The sequence below is a fragment of the Engraulis encrasicolus genome, chromosome 10, assembly GCF_034702125.1.
Source record: "Engraulis encrasicolus isolate BLACKSEA-1 chromosome 10, IST_EnEncr_1.0, whole genome shotgun sequence".
In the NCBI taxonomy this organism is placed as follows: domain Eukaryota; kingdom Metazoa; phylum Chordata; class Actinopteri; order Clupeiformes; family Engraulidae; genus Engraulis; species Engraulis encrasicolus.
This window is the reverse complement of record NC_085866.1, coordinates 35,267,838-35,277,837: the sequence shown is the minus strand read 5'-3', so window position 1 is coordinate 35,277,837 and position 10,000 is coordinate 35,267,838. Positions and strand designations below refer to the sequence as shown.

Sequence of the window (10,000 nt, the reverse complement as noted above, 5' to 3'; positions counted from 1 at the left end):
GTGTAACTGTAGGAGGTCCAAAGTAAACACGAGCAGGCCCCATCGCAGTTAGGATAGGAAGCCCCTAATCACAACCACTTGCATTGTATCTGAGTCAGCAGTCACCCTCCACTAGCCTCCACTCACCCCCACATTCCCTTCCCTTCCCTTCCCCCTCTCCTCTCCTCTCCTCTCCTCTCCTCTCCTCTCCTCTCCTCTCCTCTCCCCCCCTCCTCTCCTCTCCTCTCCTCTCCTCTCCTCTCCTCTCCTCTCCCCCCCTCCTCTCCTCTCCTCTCCTCTCCTCTCCTCTCCCCCCCTCCTCTTCTCTCCTCTCGCCTCATCGCTACTGTTTATGAGCTAACTGCATAAACGTAAAAACCAGCCCACGTACTGCTGCACTGTAAACCACCACGGTAGCACCCAGCCATGGCCTACAGCTGCGAAACTAGTCAGGTGGAACTGGAGGATGCGGTTGCTTCTTCCCAAAAACAAACAAATGACCCCTTTTGACCTTGAGAAAGTAGTAGCTGCCAGATGACCTTGGGCGGGAGAGAGGTTGATAGTGGCGATGTGTCTTTCAGTTTAACAAAAAAAAAGAAAGAAAGAAAGTGTCAGAGTCCTTTTAATTAGCAACAAGACTTGGAGCACTTAGAGACTCTGGACATTATCTGGAGAGAACATCACCGATCAGCTCCATTGACCGGCAGGGTTTGACACTTAAGGGAGCCAGTAAGAAGGACAGGCTGATAGAATGAGAACGAGAGAGAGAGAGGAAAAAGTCAGAGAGAGAGAGTGCACGCAAGTGTGTGTGTATGTTTGTGAGACAGAAAGAGAGAGAGAGAGAGAGAGAGAGAGAGAGAGAGAGAGAGAGAGAGAGCGAGAGAGAGAGAAAGAGAGAGAGGGAGAGATAGAGAGAGAGATAGAGAGGGAGAGATAGAGAGATAGAGAGAGAGATAGAGATAGAGAACATACACAAGTCACCCACCCAAAACCAAAAGAAGTCTGCACTCAGCAGCATAGACGGCCCTGCACTGTACTACAGCACTCCAGCTTCCCACAAGACGGCATTAAAGTCAATCCTGCAAATAAATACAGACATCTCCCGCAGTCGTTAAGCAGCGGCAGAAACGGCCTGGCTGGGGAAAACGGATCTATGCACACACAGCCTACCAATATCGCTTTACAACGACCCCCCCCAACCAGAATCTATACAGGGGGGGGGGCTCACATTCTGTACTCACCCACACACATGTACACACTCACTCATGCACACCCACACACCCGCGCGCACAGAACCCTCCACGCGCACACACACACACCCTGCGCACACACAAGCACAGTAAAAACCTCCACATTCCTCAGATGCTCTCATTAGGGCCTGATGGAAACATCAGCTGTTGCGAGACTGTTTATCCTCGCCATCCAGCCGGAACATAGAAAAACCTGAGCAAACAACTCACGCAGCTTACCACCACCCCGTCCCTCTCTCCCCTCTCCCAAATTCTCAAGCCCCCACAACTCCTCATAACTGACCCCCCCTCCACAAACTTCCCTGGGCACCTGACAAACGGCCGGCCACCGCGGTTGAAATACTGCAGGGATTTTTTTGGCCCTTTTAGACTCCGCTCAAGCTTTGTGCAGCTGTTCTTGGGACTCGGTCCAAGAGGAATTCAGGTGCGGAGCGGTCCGAGTCTGGCACGTATATACACACACACACACACACGGTTGCACGCACGCACGCACACACATGCTGTACACTCACACTCGTGGCCACATGCACACGTATGCATGTACGCTTGCACGTACGCACGCACACCCCACTCAGACCTGTTGACTTAGTACTCTGCCGAGTCAGCCCGACACGCCTTCAGCCCAGTGCAGAGCCCAGCGTGTGGGATTTGCTCATCGTAATTGGGGTCAATTTTGACCAGCCGGCCACTTTACCTCCCGACGCAAGGTTCTCCGGGAACGATACTTCCTCTAACACACTTAATGCCTTAAAACTCCCGAGAAATATTTCAACAGCCGACCGACGGTGCAGAGCGGAGCCGTTTTTACGCTAAATGAGAAGTTTTCTCGGCCGCGCTAAACTGCGGTCGGCTGCCAAAGTGCATTGACGCGGCCTGCCAACAAAGGCCCATCTTTCATTATACCTGGACTACAGTGCGACGATAAAGAGGTGCGGCAGACTCAGTGACTGAATGAGACTGACACAGACTTCAAAAAGCACACACACATGACAGGAGAGGGGGATTTGTGGAGAAGTAAAAAAAAAAGAAATATCTCCAGCTTGGAAAAAAATACATCTGAAAGATGAAAAAAATACAATAATCCTTATGGATACATACAAAGAAATTCGGCACCATGTTGTCATCCCTCATAGACCGTACAAGATGAAAGGCACTGGCTGTGCAGTCACACAATGTATTTTAGGTGGTAATATAATGTATTTTTCAAGCCCATTGCCTCTTTTTTTCGAGAGGAGAGGAGAGGGAGCGGAGTCTCGGCAAGGGAAGGCAAGGCAAGGCAGGTCGGTAGAGGAGATTAGTGCCTCGGTGTAAATGGGGGGAAGCTTTTGTGTTGAACCATACAATGCATACGGGCTTATCTCTGCCAGTCATGAATTGATTTTCCTCAGGCCCTCTGTTTTTCTGCCGGATTGCACGGGCGCACGGCACGCCGCCGTCGCATTGCCCGCGCCGCGCGGAGACGCACTGCCCTCGTTCTGTCACGAGCCTCGCTCGCTCTCACTCTCTCATTCGTTTGCTGGGGCTGCCTCGGAGAAAAACACAGAGAGAGAGAGAGAGAGAGAGAGAGAGAGACAGAGACAGAGGCAGAGGCAAAGGCAGAGAGAGAGAGAGAGAGACAGAGAGAGAGAGAATGAAAGTGTGAGAGAGAATGGGAGAGAGAGAGAGAGGGTACTGAGGTAATCTCACCTTGGAAAAAAACAGAAACCCAACCAAACCAATCCATCTGCACCCTAAACACAGCCAGGGCTGCCAGATGGGCAAAAATGTCAAAGCAGGGAGAAAAGACTACTGGGAGGAATGAGAATTGTGTTTGGTGATGTTTGTTTTATTCCATCTGTGTGGTTTGTTTTAGTTATCGTTCATCTTAGACTGAACACAAACGCTGACAACTGTGGAAAAGGGGAAAATGGAGAACTGGTATTAATCGTATACAAAAGAGGCATGCTCTCTGCACACTCCCTAAATAATTAATTTTAATGTTTTTCAATAACATCATCTTAACTGTAGCACCGCGCCATAACAAACCTCGACTGCTTTGGATCATTATGAAGGAAGATCAATGAGAGAAAGGCAAATTAAATTCCACTACTAAAAGAATTTCACCTTTTGCAAATGAATATAATTACGTTTGGGGCAGACGCTAAATGCCATAGTGATTCATTGCCTTACAATCTGACCCAAAAAAAAATCAAGTGAGCACTCCTTTTAAGTCCCTGAAAACGAGACTGCTGCCGTCAGAATTTGGCTCAGGCAGAACTGTCGATGCACTCTCCTTCAAGTGACAGACTGAAAATCAATCTAACTTAATGATGGAGGTTTTCCTGTACATTTAATTAAGTTTTTAAAATTGGAAGTGAACTCAGCAGAAAAAGACATACCAGTATAACTACCTCACAGGGGGAAAATGGTGAAGCTCTCCACATGACGGGATGAAACCATTTTAAACAAACCTCAATAACTGTCACATGGAGTGCCATCGCAGCACGCCGTCCTCTTGATCACCCATCCAACCACATGTCTCTGTGTTATTTTAATGTTTACATTAAAGGACAGTACAGTGAGGGAGAGAGAGAGAATGACTCCTTTTATGGCTGAATATTTCAGATGCGGTGTCAGGTTTTTCCTTCTTCTTCTGATGAGAGAGAGAGAGAGAGAGAGAGAGAGAGAGAGAGAGAGAGAGAGAGAGAGAGAGAGACAGACAGATAGACAGAGAGAGAGAGAGAGACAGACAGATAGACAGAGAGAGAGAGAGAGAGACAGACAGATAGACAGAGAGAGAGAGAGAGAGAGACAGATAGACAGAGAGAGAGAGAGAGAGAGAGAGAGAGAGAGAGAGAGAGAGAGAGAGAGAGAGAGAGAGAGCGAGAGCGAGAGATGATGTGATGGTTTTGGTTTTATTCCCGAGAGGTTTCACGAGCATCTGCATGGCTTTGGAGCGATGACGTGCTCACTCGGGCAATGTGAACGGGCGGCTGAACTCGTGTCCCCTGCACCCCCCTCCATCTCCACCTCCACCCCCCAACCCCTATCCTCCATCGACGAGGAGAGATTGTTGGTCCAAGGAACCAAACCAAAGCATTCTTTCCCCATGAGAACGCGGGTCCATGCCGCGGAGCCGCGGTGCTGCTGCTGCTGAGCTCATGCTAAATGTTCTGGAGTATCACTTACGGGCTTATATCTTCATTTAGCCCGCACAGCTGAGACTCGCATTACACTGCCATGGGATGCAATGCAACGGGGGCTACGAGCAAGACACAGTAACGCTGATACGAAAGCGAAACACAATAGGTACATATTTCTCATATGGCTGATTGATCACCCGCGTTCGATGATCAATTTATCTAAATGGGAGGCCAGCTGCTGCAGCCTCAGCCCCATCTATGGACCCCAAGAACCACACACCAATGTGAAAGGAGGAAAGGAAAAAAGGAGAAGAAAAGAAGAGTGAGGTTAAGTGCGGAGAAGGAGAAGAATGAGTGGCTTGTGTTAATCAAGTAGAGGATATGTGGGCTGTGATGGAGGGGTGGGGTTGGGTTAACACTGGGCAGAGGCAGGGAAGGATATTAAGATTAAGGTATTGGATAAGGTTGGGGTTGTGGACGGAGACTAGGGCTATTCTGGGTCTGTCGCTAGGTGGAAGTTGGCAGATTGTATAAAGGTAGTTTTGAAAGAACATACACTGAACAGAAAGAACAAAACTATAAAAAACAGAGAGAAAAAAGAAACAGAACACAGCACCGGTTCAGCTTTGGCCGCTCCCATGCTGCTGGGGTGCCTCTTTTGCACAGTGTGGCACGGTGCACTTTGTGCCGGCTCTGGAGAATTAAATGTCTGATTGAGCACTCGATATAAAATAATAGAATAATGAGGGCAAGCCGGTTTTGCAAAAAAAAAAAAAAAAGAAAGGGAAAAAAAAAGAAAAAGTGCCTGATGAAAATAGCGTTCAAGTGTTTTCATTCAAAAAGCCACGCTACCCTGCAAAGACTGTAATGACGTGCTTTGTTGGCGAGGCCCCTTTTGCCGTGGAGAGGCTCGTTCCCAACTTGGTCATTGTTGCCACCGGCCTCCCTCCGCTGCCGGTTGCGTTACCTTGGCAACCCCTCGCCAGTGTGCCCACCACACAGGGGTCAGTGCCACTTAGCAACTCCTGTGCTCACGGACTCATCTGGAGAGCCATGTTGTTTTTTTTCTCTCTCCTATTTTTTGTTCTCTTCCCCCCACACAACCCCTTTTGTGTGGCTTTGCCTCAAATGAAATGTATGAAAGGCAGGTTAAAAGTGTGTGCTCTTTGATTTCGACTCATGATGCATGATAAAAAAAGAGGGGACATTTGTTATGCGGGCTGTGAAATGAGGAGGGGGGGAAACGGGCCATATATGGGAAAAAGCAAATGCTTATTAAGTTTCAACTTCCACTAACACATTTATCATTTATCTGAAAGGCTGTAAGTGTGTGTGTGCTTGTGCATGTGTGCTTGTGCATGTGTGCTTGTGTACGTGTGCGTGTGTGCGAGTGTGTGAGTGTGTGAGAGTGTGTGAGAGTGAGTGTGTGAGAGTGAGTGAGTGTGTGAGAGTGAGTGAGTGTGTGAGAGTGAGTGTGTGAGTGTGAGAGAGGATGAGTGTGTGAGAGAGGGTGAGTGTGAGGGTGAGTGAGAGAGGGTGAGTGTGTGAGAGAGTGAGTGTGTGTGAGAGAGAGTGAGTGTGTGTGAGAGAGAGTGAGTGTGTGTGTGAGTGTGTGAGTGTGAGTGTGTGTGTGTGTGTGTGTGTGTGTGTGTGTGTGTGTGTGTGTGTGTGTGTGTGTGTGTGTGTGTGTGTGTGTGTGTGTGTGTGTGTGTGTGTGTGTGTGTGTGTGTGTCCTATAGGTGTGGTGGAGATGCATCATTCTGATTTATTTCCACTATGGCAGCATATTGCTGATGTCTGCAGTGCAAATCAACAGAAAAGACAGATAAAGGGAGAAACAGGAAGGGGTGAATTTTAGCCTGGATTAAGAATCGCATCTTTGCCTTTGACACGTTAACAAATCATATCTCCGATCCCCTCTCTTCCCCGCCACCCCCCTCTCCTTCCCTCTTTGCCTTTTTACAGTACGGCACATGATTTATGAATTGGCACGCCTTCACAGAGATGACTTGGTGAAGTTGTCGAAAGTCGGACAGACGCTTGGCTGGGCACACCACACGTGTGTTTGTGTGTAATGCACCTGCTTTTCGCCTTACCGTCACACACATCCCAGAAGTCCATAAAGACCTGAGAGTGCACTCTACGAAATAGCGGTAGGCCTCAATCGTTGCCGACGGCTCCCAAAAGCAATCAAGGGGGGAACCCACGGAGCAGTCATTTTCTCTACGTGATAACATCGATATCCGCATGCGCAACTTACAGAGATGTTGCAAAGCGGACGCTGGACTAAGAACACACGTGTCCGAGTCACCTGCTTGTTCCCTTCATGTCACACGCGCACATACGTCCATAAAGACCCGAGCATGCATAACCCTGAGCTCACAAAAGCAATCAACGTGGAGGAAAGAAGAGAGGGGAGAACAGTAATTTTCCGTACACGATAGCATCTACATCCGCGTCTTTAGCCAGCTCGTCTCGACCTTTCCTCGACGCCCTTCCGTCCGCCTGCTGCGCAGAGAGCTTCGATCCGGTCAAACGGCTGAAGGAGCATCTCACAAGGGCATCCTTTATCTTGGTCCTTCCGCACTATAACCCCTCCATCACCCCACCCCAGCACTCCACTCCGTCCACCCTCCCATCCCTCCTTGGACACTGTCATGCTAATCGGCTGGCCCTAAATTGGCCCTAATTGTAGGAGCAGAAGGGAAGGACCTTGGACTCCGCGGAGCCCTTAAGTACAGTACGCCTGTTCATTGGCCGGAAGCTGGCTGCTCTGGCTACAATGAGGCCCATTGTCAGTCGGGAGCAGAGCAGGGACGCCAGCTGTTTGCAACCGTGGGGGGTGTATGTGAGTGTACAAGTGTGTGGTGTGTGTGTGTGTGTGCGTGTGTGCGTGTGTATGCGTGTGTATGCGTGTGGGAGCGAGTGTCCATGCAGATGTGTGTGTGCTTGCACATACATGTGTGACTGTGTGTGTTTGTGTGTGAGTGTGTGTGTGTGTGTGTTGGGGGGGGGGGATTGTCCATGCGTGGGTGTGTACATGTGCATGTGTAGTACAGTACAGTAAGTGTGTCAGAGTGCCTGTATGGCTGCATTGTGCATGCGTGTGATTGTAAGTGTGGGTTTGTACAAGAGCGTGAGTGTATGAACATGACCATGCGTGTGAGTGTGTCTTTAGGGAGGGCAGCTGCAGTGCGGGGAGGCAGGAAGCCGATTGTAAAACTAAAGCAGCAGGAGCAGCAGCAGCGGCATTACCGTATAGAAAATCAAATAACAAATAAAAGAGGGGTCCATGGTTAAGTTGATTTGGGTCCCTCTTAGCCAAGACAAGGAGAGGAGAGTGGATGAGAGGAGAGGTGGGAGGGGGAGAGGAGAGGAAAGTAGAGGTGGGAAGGAGAGAGGAAAGCAGAGGAGAGGTGGGAAGGAGAGAGGAGAGAGAGGAGAGGAGAGGAGAGGAGAAGAGTAGAGGTGGGAAGGAGAAAGGAGAGAAGAGGAGAGGAGAAGAGTAGAGGTGCGAAGGAGAAAGGAGAGAAGAGGAGAGGAGAGGAGAGGAGAAGAGTAGAGGTGGGAAGGAGAAAGTAGAGGAGAGGAGGGGAGAGGAGAGGAGGGAAGAGGAGAGGAGAGGAGGGGAGAGAAGAGGAGAGGAGAGGAGAGGAGAGGAGAGGAGAGGAGAGAAGATAATAGGAGAGGAGAGGAGGGGAGAGAAGAGGAGAGGAGGGAAGAGGAGAGGAGAGGAGAGGAGAGGAGAAGTGAGGAGGGGCCAGGCCCTGGGGTGCGGGAGGAAGGAGAGGGCTTGGAGATTTGCATGTGGATAAGGGCCCTAATGAGTGGCCAATGCAATAAGGCCAGCCCTGAGTGATTATCGCTGTTGTCCAAATCCCCTTCAGAGCTCCGTAAGGGGTGCCAGCCAAGCTTTACCGAGAGGGGAGCTGAGAGCTCGGCCATGTGCGTGTGAGTGTGTCTGTGTGCGCGTGCATTGTGGTGTCTATGTGCGCATAGTACTTTAGTAGTGCGTGCGTGTAGTGATGCGTGCGTGTAGTGGTGTGTGCGTAGTGGTGTGTGTGCACGCCTGTGTGTATATGTGCAGCGGTGTGGTGAGCTGGACCTCAGACGTGCTTTCAAGTGTGACTGAAAGATCGGGAAACCGTTTGAGACAAGGGGGCGCACCATTCAGAAGACAAATTCAGCCGTTCAAACGCTCGGCATGCAACCAGGTTTTGGCTTTCTTTTTTTTGACAAATAGCGTTTCAACCACTTCAAAATTGCGAGTGAACTGTGTCAGTAATAGTCCCAGGTAAAATTGAGGCAGCGCACGCATGTGTGCGGGTGCGTGTGCGGGTGTGTGTGCTTGTGTGTGAGTGCATGTGTGTGTGCATGTGTGTGTGCATGTGCGTGTGAGTGTGCATGTGTGTGAGTGTGCATGTGTGTGTGCGCGTGTATGTGTGTGTGCGTGTAAGTGTGCATGCGTGTGTGTGTGCGTGCGTGCATGCGTCCGTGCGTGCGTGGTGCAATGAGGGTGTGTGCCTAGGTGGGGGGTATAACTGTGCTCCCTCGACTTCCAGCAGCGCTCCTCTCACCTAGTGCATCCATTTTCAACCCGTCTCATCCACACCAACTGACTCCGATCTGGGGTACATTAGAGGCTACTGCTTCCCCCCTCTTCCTCTTCCTCCCTCCTCTCTCAAGGCAACTGCAGCAGAAGCAACAGCAGCAGCCAGCAGCAAAAGAAGCCAGCAATATCAGCTGGCACACACACACACACACACACACACGCACACACACGCGCACCAAGAGGCTGATCTTGGCTGGCTGGCAGGAGAAAAGGGAGTGAGTAGTAGGCTGGGAGAGGAGAGGGATGGATGTTTGCTTGTGGGTGTTGGCGGTAAAAGGCTGCCAGAGAGATCTTGAAGGCTCTTGAAATATGCTGACCGATTCATAAAAGTTGCATTGGCATTGGCAGGGGCCGAGCCAGCGGCGGGAGCCATTGCTATTGTGAGTAAACAGGAGATGAAGCTGATTGATTCGGCAGGCGGGGCCCATCGGAGGACGCTCTCTATTGCATTAGCATGGACCTCTCGGCCTCAAAGTCACCTGGCTGTGGAGAGGAGAGGTGGGGACCATGGCGATGACGCCGCCCGCGCCACTCAGCCTGACGGCCACTATTGATTGATGGCCGCCGCCTGCCATGAGTGACTGAGCGAGCAAAGCACAGAAGCATCTCTGTGTGTGTGTGTGTGTGTGTGTGTGTGTGTGTGTGTGTGTGTGTGTGTGTGTGTGTGTGTGTGTGTGTGTGTGTGTGTGTCTCTGTGTCTCTGTGTGTGTGTGTGTCTTTCATGCACATGTAATACATGTACACTCGCCTCCTAAAGAGTTGTCGCCTACCCATCTGTTTGGAATAACAGCTAATAACCTGACTTTCAATTAATCACTTGGCTTCAGAAGTCACTCATATGAAAGCTACAACCCTCCTGAATGAAAATGTATGTACAAAAAATAAATTTCATGCACCAAAGAAAGATTTACCCTTTAATGAACACAGACAGGGCAGATTTTCACAAGACAAAAGTTTTGTCGCCTATCGAACATAATGTGAAAATGAGCAGATAAGTCACTTCAAAACACTTCAAATACGCAGATCGGGTGTCATAC

General features: G+C 50.0%; 1 protein-coding gene across 1 annotated transcript in view; it reads right to left on the bottom strand.

Annotated features, from left to right (window-relative positions):
- plxna3 (plexin A3) overlaps positions 1 to 10,000 on the bottom strand; it is a 234,280-nt gene that overhangs the window by 74,052 nt on the left and 150,228 nt on the right. The gene's annotated exons all lie outside the window — the stretch shown is intronic.